An 18,123-nucleotide genomic window follows, 5' to 3' on the forward strand; every position below is an offset into this window, starting at 1 on the left:
ATTTCAGATTGTTCTTTAGAGTAAATTTTGTTCTTTTCAAGCTTTCGTTTACATCCTGAGATTGTGTTTTAATTAAGTGTTAATTCTCACAGGAAAAAATGTGTTCTATGACTTTAAAGATAATATGCTATTACGTTATCCTGTGGTCGTTTTCATAAGATTAATTGTATCTGTCAGAATGTTGCATAAACAAGCTGCATCAAATACATTGTATAGTGTACTCAGATCCCTCCTGGCTTAAATTTTAACACATTGTTGTTCTTTAAAACAGGTTGTGGTGAATATTAAATAGCATTTTAATAATTGAGTGTAATGTCTTCTGATCATGTTGTTTTGTTCTAGAACATCTGTTTCCAGTCTAGTTGTTTGGAGATCAGAAAATAATATAAAGGGTTAACTTTTTAAAACTAGACTAGAATATTATCTGGCACTGCTTAATATTCATTTGCAAATTGACTAATCTTTGGCATAAGCCCTCAAAAAAAGAGGATGTTATGTCTGTGCCTGGTTCAAAATGACTCAATATAAGCCAATAAAAAATCCAATCCAAAAATTCCCTAGCTGGTTGTAGCATTTATGTAGTGCAGTGACATGCTATTGCATCTTGAAGGCCACACTGGAAACACTAGAATGGCACAGTTGCAGTGCTAAAGCTGTGCTGCTGTAGTATACACACTCGCTACAGCGATGGAATGTGTTCTTCTATCACTGTAGTAAATCAAGCTCTCCAAGAGCTGGTAGCTAAATTGATGGAAGAATTCTTCCATTGACTTAGCAGTGTCTATGCCAGGGCTTAGGTCAGCTTAAATACATTGCAGAGGGAGTGAAATTTTTCACAGCCCTGAGCAATGTAGTTAAGCCGACCTAACTTTCTAGAGTAGACTAGCCCTGATTAATAGCAGCAAGTGTCCCATTAGACCTTAACTTACTGGAAGCACAGACTAAGATAGAGATTCTCAAACATTTTTTTGTTGACTGACCCCTTTTCAAATGCAATGTTAATCATGCACCCCCCCAACTGAGAAACTGATCGACAAAAGTATCTGTGTACTTTGTATAAACACGTACTGTTAGTGATGCTTTAAGAAAAAGAGTAGAAGAGTACTTATAGATATCAGTGCGATGGGTGGGCCTGTTTCTTACTGCAGAGTCTATCTATCCTTTGTGTGATGGTTGACAAGCAAACTCGTAAATCACTCTCCACTTCCAGTCGAGACCCGAACTTTGTCTTCATAGCTGGCATGGCAGAAATGGTGCTTCACATATATGTATTGTTGGGAAAGGTAGCCACACTTTCATTGCTTCTGTAACTAAAACTGGGTACTCTGTAGCAATAGTTGGCCAAAACTGGCAAGGTCTCTGTTCCTGAAACTTAATTTTCAGTGTGTGGGCACAGGTAGTTCGAGCAGCTCCTGTTCTGCTTTTGCACTCAAATGGCGAGATGACATAGCAAAAGTTGAGAACGGATCCCAAACCCAATCATATTCCTCCGTGTTGATATTTTTAAAGTAAACCGTGAAGTGCTCGGCTAAAGTTGAAAGGTGACCAACGATCCTGTTTCTCTCACAGCCAATTGTCATTCTGTGAGTATCCAGAAATTCTGTCAAAAGCAGAAACAGATCTGATGTTTCGCTGCTCAGCCTGGTTTTCCAAATCTCTACTTTCTTCTGAAATGCTGCACTCTTGTCACTCACCTCAAGTATGATTGTACTGCCCCCTTGTGTGGACAGGTTCAGCGCATTCAACAGATTAAAAATGTCTGTGAGGTATGAAAGCTGCGCGATCCATATTGGGTCAGAAAAGTTTGTGGCGATCTTGGGATTGTGCACAGAAAGAAAACCCAGCAGCTCTTTGCGAAGCTCAAAAACTCTTTCCAACACTCTGTCGCAAGGTATCCAACACACTTCTGTATGAAACAATAATTTGTCATGTCCAGCACCCATTTCTTAGCAAAGCTTTGCAAAAAGGCATGAATTCAAAGGCCAGGACTTTATAAAATTCACAACTGTCACAGCTCCATTTAGCATATCATGTAATTTGGGTTTCATTTTCTTTGATGTAAGGGCCTAGCGATGCAACATACAGCCTGTTACAATTACCTGTGGGTTTATGGCTCATAGTCTTTCTACAACACCACTCCTATTGCCTCTCATAGCAGCAGCACCATCCATGCAAACAGCAGCACAGTTCTCCCAGTTCAGCAAATCAACTTTCACAAAATCATCCAATAATTTAATATTTCCTGACCTGTTCAACATCCTCAGCCAAGGAATTGTACCCAAACTAGCCCAGGGCCATTAAACTCTAAAAAGAGGACTTCAGAAAATATGAGCCTAAGCCAAGAAGTAAAAATAGAGTTAGATGGTAAAGTTCACATGCTTTTTTGAGCCAAAAATGGAAATCCAACCCTAGGAGACTAACAGAATGGAGCATCTCTCGTGACAGGTAAAATCTAAGAAGGAAACTAGGAAATTACCAGAGAAATACAATTAAATAAGAAATTATTTAAATAAATCAGAAGCTGAAAATCTGAGAGGAATTGGTGTCTGCTGGATTACCGGAGAATAAAGGAAGCAAATAAGGAGGATACGGGCATTCCAGAGAAGCTGAGTTATTACTTTTCCTCATTCTTCACCTCAGATAGTAGTAGGGAAAAACCTTTCCTGGGCCAGTCTTTTTCTGGTAGTAAAGATGAGATATCAGCGATTGAGGCATCAAAAGAGAAGGTGCTGGAACAAACTGATAAATTAAAGAATAAGAAATCCACATGTCCTGAAGGAGCTTAAGCATGAAGTGGCTGATCTGCTAACACATGTACACAGTCTCTCATTAAAATCATTTAATATACTGGGCCCTCGGGAGTAGCAAATGTTATATGTATCTTTAATGGCAACACTAGGATTGATGCTGGGAATTACATAACAATAATTCTTTCTTCTGTTCCAGGGACATTCAGTGCCCCTGAAAGGTCCCCACATAGACTTGTGTACTTTTTAGTCAATGGAACTCATTGCCACAAGATATTGAGACTGAGCACTTAGTAGGTTCAAAAGTGAACTAAAATTTTATATAAAGAGAACATCCACATTAGAGAGGATAAAAACATTAAGAAGAGTCCTTCCCTCTTCAAGGCATGAGCCAACCACTCATTAATGGGGATTAGGAAGAAACTTCCCCTTTTGGCAATTACACTATAATTGTCCACAACATTGTTTCTTTCACTTTCATCTGAAGCCTCTGATACTGGCCATCCTCAGAGACGGGAAAGTGGACTATATTGACTACAGGACTGATCTGATCTGTGTTCCACTGGAAACAATCTCCGTGTTATCTATTAAAAAAAATTCTTCCCTTTAAAAAACTATATTTGTGGAAGATACAGCCTTCTATGACCTATTCACAAGAGATGATCCTATATTGTGGTGGTGGTGGTAGTAGTTGTATTTTTTGACATTTATAGTCCCTACTCAAGCCATGGAGCCAGATGTTGAATTACTGTCCTACCCAATTTTTTTTATAAGGGAAAGTTTTTATTCTATCTTTTCAATACTCCTTGCTTTAAAAGGTCATGTGTATTGATACGCCTGACACCTCAGTATACAATTTTGATTCAGCTTTTAGTTTCCTTATAGCAAAATGCTTCAAATCCCATCTGTTGACTCATAAAATGCACTCATGGTTGTATTAGAGACTGGAAAACATGGCTGGTTTTTCAAATTAAAGGAAGCAAAATCCTCTCAGCAGAGCTTACCATACTTCTCTGGGAGTGGTAAATTAGCATGGCTGAGTTGTGGGCTGCTGGATCAAAGGCCTTTGCTTCAGCTAGTGGCTGAGACAGGGTCGTGTCAGCCCTGCTGGAAACTAAAGACTGCATTCAGGGAGTCTATTTTTTTTCCCAAGTGGTCAGGGTGATACAATGCATCATGTGGCTTGAAAACCTTTGAGCTAAGCCACTCATGTCCACAGACATGGGAAACTGAGGTGGAATCTAGTTCTGGGGCCCACAAGATTGCAAGAAAAAGTTGGCCTCAGTGAATAACCGGAAATGCAAGGTTGGAAGGCTGTTCCTCCCAAATAGCTTTAGGGACAAGAAAGGTGGGAAAAGGCAAAAATAAGAAATGTATTTTTTTTCCTCTATAAAGAATCTAACTACTAAAGTTCAGTAAATTTTAAAATCATTAAGAAGAAAGATTTTTTAAAAGTTTCTGAGCACCTGTAGCTCACATTGGCTTCAACTGGCATTCTGGGTGTGAAGCACCTCTAAAAATGAGGCCTCAAGTCTCCTAGTGTCAGTAGCTCAAAGCTCTGCTCAGCCAAGCAACTAGAGACAAAAAATGAACTGGATTCTTTAAGTGGAACTTGTCTTGATAGGGTTTGACATCAAACATTTCATTGAATTCCCTGCTTCCATCTGCAGGCAGAAAACCACGTTACCCATTGTCCAGACTGTCCCATAAGAAACTGAATTTTAAAAGCTTCTAAAATGTATCTTTATTTTGAAACACCTCTCTGAACACTACCGTCAGTTCTGCTGCCTCCAGTGGTTTTCAGCAGCACCACATCCTTTTACCAGCTTAAGCAACGATAAGCAGCTTTACAGTAATTCAGCACCTCTAGTGGTTTGCAGAAGCACACCAGATTTCCATTTCTAATATTAAATGAATCCCTGAAACACCCGCAAAGTAAAGCTGTAATTCCACCTCGGGTTCTGGTGACATTGACAAATCACTTGAGCTTTGCTAACATGGTTTATGTCACCAGGGCCCCCGGAATGAAATTACAGCCTGATTCTGTAGCGCTTGGAGAGGTTTCCTTATTATTTAGCCAGTCCCATCTTGAACAGCCCTAATCGTGTGTTGCAAAGCCTATGTAATGGCAGTGCACATTGGAAATAGGAACAGTTATATCATTTTGAGCTCAATGTGCCTTCCTAATTTCCTAGATCAAGAGAAAACTCCTTTTTGCCGTCCTGCTGTTTTGTCAGAGTAGGTCTGTCTGCCATTTGGAATCCTCTTTGACATTGTCACAGTAACAAATGAAAACAGTGAGAATATTTTGTGACAATCACTGTCATTGTTCCCTGCAAAACCTCTCTGCTAGTCTCGTCCACTAAATGGAACTGGGGAAAAAAATCATAACAAATGGACAGAAAAAGGTGCAAAATCAATATGTTCTACAGGTTCTCTAACAAATGTTGTAGCTAATCTAATGTGATTTCATTGTATGCTGTAAGAAAAGTGTTAGAGTATGAACTATAACTGCAAATCATTTTTAAAGAGTTTAATGCAGCAGTGACAGAATATATGCAGTAACATTATAGCCATGTGATAAAAAATCTTATGCCACTTGCAAGGGCCAACATTCTTGAGATAAAAGCAGCTCCTCATTAAGTGCTGTGAGGTGCCAAGTACTAGCCAGAGCATTTTACTTCTGTCGGTATCAAAGCTGTAGTCATCAGCTCCCACCCGTTGTCATTTTCAAAATCCAATTGATAGCTTTAACATAGAGACAGATCCTAGGAAGAAGTTACCTATAGTTTAAAAACTACAAAGAGAAATCCTGCTTCGGTGTACATGCTTGCAGAATAAACAATTATCTCTCCCCTTTTAATGAAACATAGCATCAGTCTTGCTCAGTGACAGCTACTGTATCAGCCATCAGAACACAATTCATATCGAAGTTAGTACTTGACACAACAGGAATAGTCTGTCCTCCTACGTATCTTCTGTGTGCCTCATTGAATCTTGCTTTAGCTTATCATTTTGAGATACACAGGATTTATTAGATATATTTTCCTGTCTTTTGTTATATTCTTGTTGCCACATCGGCCAAAATAAAGCCAAATCCCTCAACTTTAATATAGAGGTAAGGCCTGTGGAGAATGCAGGTCCCAGTTTGTGATCATCCCCCTTGATCAGAATGCCTTTACAAATTATATCTGGCCTTTGAACTTCTGGCAAGTTGCCAAGTGTCCCTCAACAATGCAAAGATTGGCCTCTATCTTGTGGCAAATGCAAATGATTCTCTGTAGGTTAACATCCAGATATGATTTCAGAACAATGTAATATTTTGTATATTTGTAGTAAGGCTGTCAAGCAATTAAAAAAAGTATTCCTATTAATCACGATTTTAAACAATAGAATGCAATTTATTAATATATTTTTGGATTTTTTTACATTTTCAAATATATTGATTTCAATTACAACACAGAATACAAAATGTACAGTGCTCACTTGATATTTATTTTTATTACAAATATTTGCACTGTAAAAAAAAAAAAGAAATAGTTTTCAATTCCCCCAGTAGAAGTACTGCAATCTCTTTATCATGAAAGTCTAACTTAACAAATGTAGAATTATGTACAAAAAAACCTGCATTCAAAAATAAAACAATGTAAAACTTTACAGCCTACAAGTCCATTCAGTCCTACTTCTTATTCAGCCAATCGCTGAGACAAACAAGTTTGTTTACATTTGCAGAAGATAATGTTGCCTGCTTCTTGTTCACAATGTCACCTGAAAGTGAGAACAGGCGTTCCTGTGGCATTGTTGTAGCTGGCATCGCAAGATACTTATGTGCCAGATGCGCTAAAGATTCATATGTCCCTTCCTGCTTCAACCACCATTCCAGGGGACATATGTCCATGCTGATGACGGGTTCTGCTCGATAACAATCCAAAGCAGTGCGGACTGACATATGTTCATTTTCATTATCTGAGTCAGATGCCACCAGCAGAAGGTTGATGTTCTTTTTTGGTGTATCGGGTTCTGTAGTTTCCGCATTGGAGTGTTGCTCTTTTAAGACTTCTGAAAGCATGCTCCACACCTCGTCCCTCTCAGATTTTGGAAGGCACTTCAGATTCTTAAACCTTGGGTTGAGTGCTGTAGCTATCTTTAGAAATCTCAGATTGGTACCCTCTTTGTGTTTTGTCAAATCTGCAGCGAAAGTGTTCTTAAAATGAACAACATGTGCTGATTTCAGAGTAGAAGCCGTGTTAGTCTGTATCCACAAAAAGAAAAGGAGTACTTGTGGCACCTTAGAGACTAACAAATTTATTTGGGCATAAGCTTTTGTGAGCTCACTTCATCGGATGTGCTGAATTATCATCCGAGACTACTATTAAATGAAATATGTGGCAGAATGTGAGTAAAACAGGGCTGGAGACGTACAATTCTCCCCCCCCAGAAGTTCAGTCACAAATTTAACAAATGCATTATTTTTTTAACGAGCGTCATCAGCATGGAAGCATGTCCTCTGGAATGGTGGCCGAGGCATGAAGGGCCATACGAATGTTTAGCATATCTAGAACGTAAATACCTTGCAATGCCAGCTACAAAAGAGCTATGTAAATGCCTGTTCTCACTCTCTGGTGACAGTGTAAATAAGAAGAGGGCAGCATTATCTCCTGTAAACAAACTTGTTTGTCTTAGCGATTGGCTGAACAAGAAGTAGAACTGGACTTGTAGACTCTGAAGTTTTACATTGTTTTGTTTTTGAGTGCAGTTATGTAACAACAACAAAATCTACATTTTGAAGTTGAACTTTTACGACAAAGAGATTCCACTATAGTACTTGTATGAGGTGAATTGAAAAATATGGTTTCTTTTGTTTATTATTTTTACTGTCCAATTATTTGTAATCAAAAATAATATACACTTTGATTTCAATTACAACTCAGAATATAATATATATGAAAATGTAGAAAAATATCAAAAATATTTAATAAATTTCAATTGGTATTCTATTTAACAATGCGATTAAAACTGATTAATTGCTATTAATTTTTTATCATGATTAATTTTTTGAGTTAATCGCATGAGTTAACTGCGATTAATCGACAGCATTAATTTGTACATTATTGACTTTTTTTTAAATTGCTCTGAATATGTAAAATACATCAGATGTATAAACAGGCTTATGCAGACCACATAATCCCTTCGAGGGGATAGCTTTAGCAGATCATTACTTCAGTGGTATAAATGTTGCTCCAAGAAGTTGTTTAACATAAAACCAAAGGGATTGATTGTAATAAACCAGTGTAAATCAGGAATAACTTCACTGAAATCAGTAGTTTCACTATTAGTGTAAGTGAAAGCAGAATGAAATCCAACATTTTTAAAGATGCTGCCATAGAGTCATAGAACCATCGGGTTAGAAGGGACCACAAGGGTCATCTAGTTTAACCCTCTGCTAAGATGCAGGATTTGTTTTGTCTAAACCATCCATGACAGATGGTTATCCAGCCTCCTTTTGAAAAGCTCCAGTGAAGGAGATTTCATGACTTTCCTAAGCAATTTGTTCCATTGTCCTACTGTTCTTACAGTTGGGAAGTTTTTCCTAAAATTTAATCTAAATCTGCTATGCTGTAGTTTGAACCCATTGTCTCTTGTCCTGCCCTCTGTGGTAAAAGAGAACACTTTTTCTCCATCTTTCTTATGGCAGCCTTTCAAGTATTTGAATACTGCTATCATGTCCCCCCTTCATCTCCACTTTTCCAAACTAAACATACACAATTCCTTCCGCCTTTGCTCATATGGCTTGGATTCCATCTCTTTGATCTTTTTTCTCTCTCGGCCTCTGGATCCTGTCCAGTTTCTCTAGATCCTTTCTATATAGCAGTGACCAGAATTAGACACGGTACTCCAGCTGAGGCCTAATCAGCACCAAGTAGAGTGGTATTAGCCCCTCCTGTGATTTGTATGCTGTGCCTCAGTTAATGCAACCCAAAATTGCATTTGCTTTTTTTTTTCAAGAGCATTGCATTGTTGACTCATGTTGAGATTGTGAGCCAACACAGCAACCAGATCCTTCTCAGCAGTGCTGCTGCCAAACCAGTTATCCCCCATCCTGAATTTGTGCATTTTTTTTCTTCCCTAAGTGTAGCACCTTACATTTGTATTTGTTGAATTTTATTGTCTATAGCCCAGTTCTCCTATTTGTCAACATCCCTTTGAATTTTAGCTCTATCCTCCAGAGTGCTTGCAACTCACCCCCAGCTTTGTATCTTCTGCAAATTTGATCAGTATGGTCTCTATTCCTACAGCCAGGTCATTAATAAAAATGTTAAATAACACTGGACCCAGAACAGATACCTGTGGGACCCCACTTGAGACCGCCATCCAATATGACATCATTCCATTAATAGTCTTTGTGGTTGTTTAACCCATTATGTATCTACTTAATGATAGTTCTACTGAACCTGCATTTCTCCAGCTTACTTATGAGAATGTCATGCGGGACTATGTCAAAAGCCATGCTAAAGGCCAGGTGTATTATGTCCACCGCATTCCCCCTAGCCGCCTGTCAAGGTTCCTTCCGCACTCTGAACTCTGGGGTACAGATGTGGGGACCTGCATGAAAGACCCCCTAAGCTTATTCTTACCAGCTTAGGTTAAAAACTTCCCCAAGGTACAAACTTTGCCTTGTCCTTGAACAGTATGCTGCCACCAAGAAGCGTTGTAAACAAAGAACAGGGAAAGAGACCACTTGGATACGTCTTCCCCCAAAATATCCCCCCCCAACCCTACACCCCCTTTCCTGGGGAAGGCTTGATAATAATCCTCACTAATTGGTAAAGGTGAACACAGACCCAAACACTTGAATCTTAAGAACAATGAAAAATCAATCAGGTTCTTAAAAGAAGAATTTTAATTAAAGAAAAGGTAAAAGAATCACCTCTGTAAAATCAGGATGGTAAATACCTTATAGGGTAATCAGATTCAAAACATAGGGAATCCCTCTAGGCAAAACATTAAGTTACAAAAAGACACAAAAACAGGAATATACATTTCCTCCAGCACAGCTCATTTTACAAGCCAGTAAACAATCTAGCTAGATTACTTACTAACTTTACAGGAGTTGTAAGGCTGCATTCCTGATCTGTTCTCGGTAAAAGCATCACACAGACAGCCCAAACCCTTTGTCCCCCCCGCTCCAGATTTGAAAGAATCTTGTCCCCTCGTTGGACATTTTGTGTCAGGTTCCAGCGAGGTTACTTTAGCTTCTTAACCCTTTACAGGTGAAAGGATGTTGCCTCTGGCCAGGAGGGATTTTATAGCACTGTATACAGAAAGGTGGTTACCCTTCCCTTTGTATTTATGACACCACCAAAACAGTTTCTTTGTCAAAGAAGGCAATCAAGCTGGTTTGGCATGATTTGTTCCTGGCAAATTCATGCTGGCTGCTAGTGATCACCCTTTCATCCTCCAGGTATTTGCAAATGGAATGTTTTATACATTGCTCAGTAGCTTCCCAGGTATTGAGGTCAGGCTGACTGGTCTACAGTTCCCCAACTCCTCCTTTCCTCCCTTTTTAAAGATGGGCACTACATTAGCCCTACTCCAGTCTTCTGGGACCTCTCCTGTCATCTATGAATTTGCAAATATCACCAGTGGCTCTGAAATTTCTTCAACTAATTCCTTCAGCACTCTGGGGTGAATAGCATCAGGCTATTCATTCATCATTTAGAATTCATTCAAATTAGTCAGAAAATCTCTTATGAGCTCTTTATTTATTCCAATCTGCATCCCTTCCCCTTTATTGTCCATGGCTCCGGGCATTCCCTCCTGCACGGAGAATCCAAGAAGCTTGAAAAATTTAGTTCGACTTCCAGCAGGATTTTCAAAGAAGTTTAAGGAAGTTAGGTGCGCAAATCTTACTGAAAGTCCATGGAAGTTGGGCACCTAACTCCTTTAAGCCCCTTTGAAAATCCCAGCCTCCACCATTTTCTGAGAGCTCTTAGGATGGTTTAGAAACTGACTGAACCAAAAGTGAAGCTTTCACAAGCAGCCATGGAAATTCCCTCCTCCCCTAGTAATTTCGACATGGGGCATGAATGTGCATCATCTTGAAGAGACCCACACATCCTTCCTGCTTTTAAAGAGATGGCATTTTGTGTGCACATACATATATACTGTAGATATCACTAGAGAGTGCTGCACAGGAGAGCTGTGAGATTACACATCAGAAAGTTCTTTTGGCATGGTCAACAAACAGTAGTTTCGGTGGTTTGTGATATAAAAACTCTGAGATGAATGAGTTTATGGCCTTATTCAAAAGTTCCTGTACTTACTATATTTGTATGATATTACAAAGTTATAAACAAAAAACATGTTTTTACTAAAATTGTAGCGAGCACAGCATATCCTTTTGCTTCTTATGTGTTTGTTTCTGTAACATAGACAGACATACAAGAAAAACAATTCTAGATGTCATGAAATCAAGTTTCAGAAACTAGGAACAATTCATTGTTGAGTGGCAGAACTGTGACATCAGAGACTACTTAATCACTATACAGTGGCATTTAGTTCATCTGTGTATAGCTATTTTAATTGGTTAAAATACCATGGAAAGTTGTCACAGTTTTTTCAAACACATTTTAAAAAGACACATTTCATGGATATAATATCACAACCATAAAATACAGCCCTCTGATGCTACCATAGCCCTAAGATACGACTTTATTTGCCAGCTGGCAGTATGATTGTTGTGATAGCAATTAAATATATATTGATATGTAACATGCAATGGCTTATTTCTGTTATAAAATGTATCTTCATAAGGAAAGAGATGAGGGGACACTACTTGTGCATTATTCTGTCTTTCCTTCCAAGTGAAGATAAATGTTCTAACAAAGATCAGTGCCCATGTTGTCTTCATTTATACAACATGAGCGACTAATTGCTTCTGAGCAATCCTGTCGTTGAAATCATAGTTGATGAAAAATAAAGTGTTGAAATAAAAATACTCTTTTAATATTATAAGCATTTTGACTGACAACCCATTTTCCACATCTTTAGCACTGCTGTTGTATAAACAGCACACACTAGTATAATAACTCAGCTGTAGATAGGGCATCAGTCTTCACTTCCATGGGGATGACTTGTCAGAACTCTCAACTTGTTCATTACTGTACTGCTCATGTGTTCTGATGTCATCCTTAACTCACAAAGATAAATGCCACATCTAAAACAAGGCTATTAGATGCCCCCTCTGTCTCTTTAACTGACCTTCCGTAAACTAGAATATTGTCAAATTATGCCTTCATAGTGGATTTTTCTCTGTCACTGCTGGAGGTGCACTATTATTCTGATAAATGTTGTAGTCAGCCACCAGTATGCACTTTCCACATTGGAATTGGCACAATTTAGAAATTTGCCATACTGTTTGAATTGCTGCCACTTTTTTAAAAAGCATAATATAAAAATAAACACGTCACTCAGAAAAAACACTGCATATTTCCCTTTTCTATTTACCTCACTGTTTCAGACTGTACAAATTCCTAAATATTAATTATAATGAAAACTAATCAGATGTTTGCAATCATGAAAGCTTTATTTGGAAGTAATACATTATACTTTATTGGTATATGTACACGGCCAAATGCAATTTCAGTACAGTCCTATCTGTTTTTCTTACTTATCACCTTTCCACTGGGATCCAGGTATTCAACTCTTTCGTTTTACTGTCTTGTCTGTATTTCATCTTATTAAAATACAGTAAATTAAAAATTTTAATTTCCAATTACACAAAACACATATGCTTTAGAAAACAATGTAAAGAAATAAGTGCAAGATAAACTAAATGCTAATTCATCTGCTCTCATTTTGAAAGTAACATTTAATTTTTCAATGCATTAAAAGGGATGTGCGTATGGAATAAAATGCCCCATGGTTCTTGGTTTGGCAGAATTAGGGCCTCATCTATCAAGGTACTGAGCATTGTCAGTTCTCATTGATATCAACAGCATTGTAGAACGCTCATTACCTTGCAGAATTAGGCCTTAAAGGACAGATATTATTCTTAATGACTTTCTAGACAGACTTGATGGGAAACAAAAACTGAATATGTGTTATGTATGTTTAAAAATATTTTGCATTAGAAGTAGATTTTCATAACAAATTATAAGGTTCCAGTTTTTGCTCTGTTAGTTCTGGGACACAATGTGACTTAAAGTCTGAAAGCAAATCATCACTGTTTAAAAATATTTTGTCACGCCTTCTGTCAGTGTAACATTTTATTTTATGTTAATGTGGCATCCATTAGAAAATCATGTAATGATGAAGAAAATGTTGTATGGAAGGTTAGAGCAGTGACTTTAATGAGTTATTATCTCTCACTCAGAATATTGGTAATATTTTTGCACTGGTTTAATGTATTCTGAGTAGAAATACAGGCACTAGTCAAACTAGATCATTGAGCAGATTCCTCTGGGAGACACGGCAGGATATAGTCCCCTGAGAAATGATGCATAAAATTAAGCTGATATTATATTATCATAAAATATAAAACATATTGAAGTATAAAATACTTGAAATATATTAGCTATCTCATATCTGACAGGTCCCCCAATTTTATATCATGTATATCACCTTCCCCAGCACTGAAATGCACCCACTTTTTGGGTGGGAATATAACTAGGGTGAAATCCTGGCACAGGTGAAGTTGATAGAAAACCCCCCATTCGCTTCATTGGAACTAGGATTTCACCCAGAGATGTGCTGGGGTGAAAATTACTACAAAATATTTAAACACGTGGGCACCGATTCTGCAAATATTTTTATGCACATGCTTAGCTTTACTACTGTGGGTAGTGTCATTGAAATCAGTAGAGCTTGTTAGGGGGCTTATTCCTTCACCCACTTACTTCCCTGGTCCTTCTCGCATGAACAGAGAGCAACAATACTCGAAGTCCAAAGGTGCAAACAATTCGATGTTTATTGGGGTGAACTTCCAGCAAGCATGATTCCAGTTTCCTTCCTTAGTGTCCCCCTTCCCAGCTCTGACACCACAGAGTCTTACCTTTGTCCCTGTTCCCATTCCCCCCCTTAGCAAAACATTATTCCAATTTCCCCACCCCCATTCCCTGTTCCCATTTCCTCCCACCCACTCACTTCCTGATTGCAGACTATATAGTGAAACTTGAGTTCTGCTTAGCTATACCTTAACCAATCATTTTACTGAAATTTAACTAACCAATCCTAACATATTGAACATGATTATTTAACCAATTATATCCCACCACCTTAATTAGTTTACACCCAGCAAAATTAATTATACAGCAGACAGAAACAATCACAGAACCAGACAGAGACCATGCAAATAAACAATAGCAAAGTGGGAACTATAATGACAAAACAATACAGAAGTGAGGATTTCACATCCCAGCTATTGATAAGTGAGTTCTTGCCAGACAGGATGCTATCAAACTAAGTTTCCTTGTACATCTTCTAGGTACTTCCCTTTCTCTGGAGGCGATAGGCATTATCAGGACAGGATTGTATTCGTAATAGCCCAATAGCACCTTATTTCAATGTGACTAGGTTGGAATGTGAGGATGTGACCGTTTGCTTCCTAGCTTATGGCTGCCTCTGCTGCTTAGCCAAAGGCCTTAGCCTAAGAACAGGGCCTCAGACTGTCACAGTAAGAGAAGGCTCTTACACCGGCAGACAGTGATTTTGATTCTCTCTTTATACATCTATAACTAGCTAAGTGATAAGAATACACCTAAATTCTTAAATTTACAGACAGGCCTGAATATCTATATCCTAACAGAGCTACTCACAATATCAAAGTTAAGCAAAACATATGCAAAAGTGTTTGCAGGATCAGGGCCACAAAGAGTAAAATATTGTGTGCAGTTGAGAAGTTGCCTTACCTTGCTTTCCTACCGTACTTAATAAACACTACTGTCATTGACACTTCTTAGTAATTGACAAGAGGCTTTTTCCATGTCAATTTAGCATAGGAGTAGTTATTAAAAAAAAAAGACATTAAATATGACCCTTCTGAATTCATTGCATAGAAGCTCTATTAATATAGTGCTGTGGTAGAGAATTTCAGCCCACAAAAGTCATCCCCCTTGCACAAAGGTTTTATTTTGTTACACTCTGCATGCTTTAATGTCTGGCAATGTATTTGCAAACTGCAGTGTGGCTGACTTATGGTTGCTGTGGGAACTATAACTTCGAATTTCCTGGCTTTCGTGCATGTGAAATCTCAACCATAATGTTACATTCATGCAACCTCTTTGCATTTCATTTCCTCAAGCAGATGATAGGAGCATCATCCCCCCCACCCCAAAAAGTGTTTAAAAACTGAACAGAAAGTAGCATTTTGCATTCTATTTTGTAATGTTTATAACTTTATCTTTTTTACAGGAAATGAACCAAATTCTCTTCTAGTCATTATTTTTATAGCATGCCCATTGCCATAGTATCTGGACCCAGGTGCCATCTTTGGGTTATTGAAGCAGATAAATAGCACCTGAAAATTTTCTGAACTGTTAGAAATCCACTTGTCTTCATTCTGATATCTCAAAAATGGTGAAAGAGAATTTTATCCAACTTCCCAGAAACAATTCACTTGTGTGCTAAGAAAAAGTCAGACAAATATCAGCTTGGAAATAATTTTTTTTCAGATAGCCAGAAAATATACTTCAGATGAAAGTATCCAAGTTTTAATGTAACTGATGTAATGCTCAGATTACCTTTTGGAAGCCTGGAGACATTGAAACACATTTCCCTCAAATTGTTTTCCCTTATCCTGGTTAAGCAGGGCCAGATCCAAATGTGAACTTCTTCAAAGATCAGTAGGTAGAAAATAAAAGAAAAGTTTGATGGGACAATCACCATTTAGGACTTATCAATATCCTTCCATCACACATTTCTGAGAGGAGATTTTAGGTTCATCTGACAGGTTTCAGGGTAACAGCCGTGTTAATCAGTATTCGCAAAAAGAAAAGGAGTACTTGTGGCACCTTAGAGACTAACCAATTTATTTGAGCATAAGCTTTCGTGAGCTACAGCTCACTTTATTGGATGCATACTGTGGAAAATACAAAAGATGTTTTTATACACACAGACCATGAAAAAATGGGTGTTTATCACTACAAAAGATTTTCCCTCCCCATACCCCTCTCTCCTGCTGGTAATAGCTTATCTAAAGTGATCACTCTCCTTACAATGACAGGTTTCAGGGTAACAGCCGTGTTAGTCTGTATTCGCAAAAAGAAAAGGAGTACTTGTGGCACCTTAGAGACTAACCAATTTGTTTGAGCATAAGCTTTCGATGCATCTGAAATGCATATGCATCCGATGAAGTGAGCTGTAGCTCACGAAAGCTTATGCTCAAATAAATTGGTTAGTCTCTAAGGTGCCACAAGTACTCCTTTTCTCCTTACAATGTGTATGATAATCAAGGTGGGCCATTTCCAGCACAAATCCAGGTTTTCTCCCCCCCACCCCACCCCAAAACCCACGCTCCTGTTGGTAATAGCTTATCTAAAGTGATCACTCTCCTTACAGTGTGTATGATAATCAAGGTGGGCCATTTCTAGCACAAATCCAGGTTTTCTCCCCCCCCCACCCCACGCCACTCTCCTGTTGGTAATAGCTTATCTAAAGTGATCACTCTCCTTTCAATGTGTATGATAATCAAGGTGGGCCATTTCCAGCAAAAATCCAGGGTTTAACAAGAACGTCTGAGGAACAGTGAGAGGGGGAAAGGAATAAACAAGGGGAAATAGGTTACTTTTTATAATGAATTAACCATTCCCAGTCTCTATTCAAGCCTAAGTTAATTGTATCCAATTTGCAAATTAATTCCAATTCAGCAGTCTCTCGTTGGAGTCTGTTTTCGAAGTTCTTTTGTTGAAGGATAGTCACTTTGAGATCAGAAATCGAATGACCAGAGAGATTGAAGTGTTCTCCGACTGGTTTATGAATGTTATGATTCTTGACATCTGATTTGTGTCCATTTATTCTTTTATGTAGAGACTGGCCAGTTTGCCCAATGTACATGGCAGAGGGGCATTGCTGGCACATGATGGGATATATCACATTGGTAGATGTGCAGATGAACAAGCCTCTGATAGTTTGGCTGATGTTATTAGGCCCTGTGATGGTGTCCCCTGAATAGATGTGTGGGCACAGTTGGCAACGGTCTTTGTTGCAAGGATAGGTTCCTGGGTTAGTGGTTCTGTTGTGTGGTATGTGGTTGCTGGTGAGTATTCGCTTCAGGTTGGGGGGCTGTCTGTAGGCAAGGACTGGCCTGTCTCCCAAGATTTGTGAGAGTGTTGGGTCATCCTTCAGGATAGGTTGTAGATCCTTTATTGGAGGTGTTTTAGTTGGGGGCTGAAGGTGACAGCTAATGGCGTTCTGTTATTTTCTTTGTTAGGCCTGTCCTGTAGTAGGTGACTTCTGGGAACTCTTCTGGCTCTATCAATCTGTTTCTTCACTTCCGCAGGTGGGTATTGTAGTTGTAAGAATGCTTGATAGAGATCTTGTAAGTGTTTGTCTCTGTCTGAGGGGTTGGAGCAAATGTGGTTGTATCGTAGAGCTTGCCTGTAGACAACGGATGGTGTGGTGTGGTCAGGGTGAAAGCTGGAGGCATGTAGGTAGGAATAGCGGTCAGTAGGTTTCTGGTATAGGGTGGTGTTTATGTGACCATCGCTTATTAGCACTGTAGTGTCCAGGAAGTAGATCTCTTGTGTGGACTGGACCAGGCTGAGGTTGATGGTGGGATAGAAATTGTTGAAATCATGGTGGAATTCCTCAAGGCCTTCTTTTCCATGGGTCCAGATGATGAAAGATGGGGAAAGTTGTTTCTGAGGCCACTTTCTATAAGCCATTACCCTCTGATCCCACTGAGAGTTACCAAAAGAAACTACAGCATTTGCTCAAGAAACTCTGCACAGACACACCCCTGGAACCCCAACCTGGGATATTCTATCTACTACCCAAGATCCATAAACCTGGAAATCCTGGGCGCCCCATCATCTCAGGCATTGGCACCCTGACAGCAGGATTGTCTGGCTATGAAGACTCCCTCCTCAGGCCCTATGCTACATAATCCACAGAGACCTCCCTACCAACACTACAAAAAGAAGGATTCTAGGTGGACTCCTCCTGAAGGTCGAGACAGCAGACTGGACTTCTACATAGAGTGCTTCCGCTGATGGTGCACGGGCTGAAATTGTGGAAAAGCAGCATCACTTGCCCCATAACCTCAGCCGTGCAGAACACAATGCCATCCACAGCCTCAGAAACAACTCTGACATCATAATCAAAAAGGCTGACAAAGGAGGTGCTGTTGTCATCATGAATAGGTCGGAATATGAAAAAG

At 38.9% G+C, this 18,123-nt stretch overlaps 1 protein-coding gene across 6 annotated transcripts in view; it reads left to right on the plus strand.

The window, feature by feature from the left end:
- The window catches only part of ADK (adenosine kinase), a 542,347-nt gene that overhangs the window by 507,596 nt on the left and 16,628 nt on the right, over window positions 1-18,123 (plus strand). The window lies entirely within an intron of this gene.

The sequence above is a fragment of the Lepidochelys kempii genome, chromosome 7 (assembly GCF_965140265.1).
Source record: "Lepidochelys kempii isolate rLepKem1 chromosome 7, rLepKem1.hap2, whole genome shotgun sequence".
Taxonomy (NCBI): domain Eukaryota; kingdom Metazoa; phylum Chordata; order Testudines; family Cheloniidae; genus Lepidochelys; species Lepidochelys kempii.